Source organism: Lissotriton vulgaris, chromosome 1_1 (genome assembly GCF_964263255.1).
Source record: "Lissotriton vulgaris chromosome 1_1, aLisVul1.2, whole genome shotgun sequence".
NCBI lineage: Eukaryota > Metazoa > Chordata > Amphibia > Caudata > Salamandridae > Lissotriton > Lissotriton vulgaris.
The window spans coordinates 225643394-225645647 of NC_141685.1; the positions used below are offsets into that span (position 1 = coordinate 225643394).

Below are 2254 nucleotides of genomic sequence, written 5' to 3' on the forward strand. Positions count from 1 at the left end.
CACCCATCACAGGCGTCACCAATCAGGTGACTCTGCAAATATAAGGGGCCGGCATGTGCCCGGGGCCAGTTCCAGTAAACTATTACTGCGTCAGTGTGGTGAATTCATCCTGCATGTCGGTCTAGGGCCCAAGACACCATAGTGTCCTTGATCTATACTGAACGATGCAAAAAACATATGGCCATGTCTGAACTGGGGTGGCTTGGTGAGCAAAATAACGATGGATTAAACCCAGATCTGAGACTGGGTGAATGTTTTGCCATTGTGCAACATTCCGTCCATCTTCTTGTGTGTTTTGCTGGTCACCCTATGTGGGAAGGGTATGCCCAGACATGGGTCCCGTGCTCACTACGCCACTGGAGTCAAGCTATCCTGGCTGATGAAGGCTGATGGCACAGGGTCAAGACTGATTTGCATATGGCCATGTCTGAACTGGGGTGGTTTGGTGAGCAAAATAACGATGGATTAAACCCAGATCCGTGACTGGGGGTGAATGTTTTGCCATTGTGCAACATTCCGTCCATCATCTTGTGTGTTTTGCTGGTCACCCTATGGGGAAGGGTTTGCCCAGAGGTGGGTCCCGTGCTCACTACGCCACTGGAGTCAAGCTATCCTGGCTGATAACGGCTGGTAGCCAGAAACCGGTCCTAGGATGCTTGATTCCGGTCCAGGGAAGACTGGCTTGGCACTTTGGTCTGGACTGTTCCCATGAGGCACAGGGTCAAGACTGATTTGCATATGGCCATGTCTGAACTGGGGTGGTTTGGTGAGCAAAATAACGATGGATTAAACCCAGATCTGTGACTGGCGTGAATGTTTTGCCATTGTGCAACATTTCGTCCATCATCTTGTGTGTTTTGCTATATTGACCGATTTCATTTTTTTATTGTACTGAGCGAATTAAATTACATATTTTTTCATATACACTTGTCATGAATGTCATATATTTGGTATTCATTGTTTGGAAATAAAATGATTCCAATTAATTTAAAGTACACCGAAGGTATGACATGAGGCTGAAAAGGTACCCAAGGAGTTTCCTGCCTGACACAGATTTAAGAAAAGCAGTATTACCAGTCTACATAGGAAGATAGAACTAGGAGAAAGACTATAGGAGTCTACATAGAATCCAGATCATAGCATGCCGTTTTATGTCTCACCGTGCTCTCAGTTAAATATATTTTATGTGTATGTTTCTGCTCCTGCCCTCAGGGCGTGTGCTTGTTTATGTAAGAGGTTTGCAAGGATCTGAGCTATTCACACACCTCTAAATATAGGTATTTGCGCTCCTGCCATGGAATTCTTTTTGAAAAAAAAATCGATAAGATCCAGAGAAAAGAAAATTGTTATCTGTTGTGTTATTTTAGAAAGCAACACATACAATATTAAAAGCAAAAAAAAAGAGTGGAGATGCCGGGGATTGAACCCGGGGCCTCATACATGCAAAGCATGCGCTCTACCACTGAGCTACATCCCCGAGCTACATCCCCTTTCTGTATCACTGGGTTGACTTTTGTTTTATAGTGTAGTATTTCCTGGGCGGTGCCATGGTTGTTTCATTCTGATTACCATGACATTTAAAATGGCCGACTTATTGTCCACCAACAGTGTATGATTTGCACAAAAGGGCAGGCGTGCATTGCCAGACGGAGGCCGCCTCCAAAGACTCCTATGCCACTTAAGCGCATGCGCAGTTGACACTGTGGAGGGGGCATGTCTTTATCTACGAATTAGCATTTTGTTATACATGCCATAAATGCAAGCTATTAAGGGCTTCGGGCAGATAAGAAAACTCCACTTTACCGAGCCACAGCGAGGAGGGCTCGGTGTGATCTTTCAGCAGCACAGAGAGGCGGGCTGCATGGTCAGGACCCACCAGCAGCAGTGCTGCTGTGAGATCGACTGCTGCAGCTCTTGACACTTCCGGTGTGCAGGATCACACGCACATCTCACCAGCAGCTGACTGCCCCCTGCTGCCTATCATTGTCTGCTTTAACATATGCAATCAGGGCTTATTTTACTGTGATGGTTTGCTTAACTGGTCACAAACAAGCAGCATCTTACAATATCTTACCAGGTGAAGGCACCTGCTGCAGAGGTATTTTTTGTGACCAGCAATTTCCAGGGGAAGCAACAAGTGCTTGAAATGGAAAAATAGAAGTGCCAGTACTCTGTCCCAGAGTACCTGCTTGTTTCTGAGAAGTGTCAGTAACACTCAAATTAAAATTATCTCTTGAGAAGTGCTGGTATGCTT

General features: G+C 45.6%; 1 non-coding gene across 1 annotated transcript; it reads right to left on the reverse strand.

The window, feature by feature from the left end:
• Nucleotides 1-1405: 1405 nt before the first annotated feature.
• Nucleotides 1406-1477, reverse strand: TRNAA-UGC (transfer RNA alanine (anticodon UGC)). The gene has a single exon. It is a non-coding gene; the product is annotated as a tRNA-Ala (tRNA).
• Nucleotides 1478-2254: the final 777 nt, after the last annotated feature.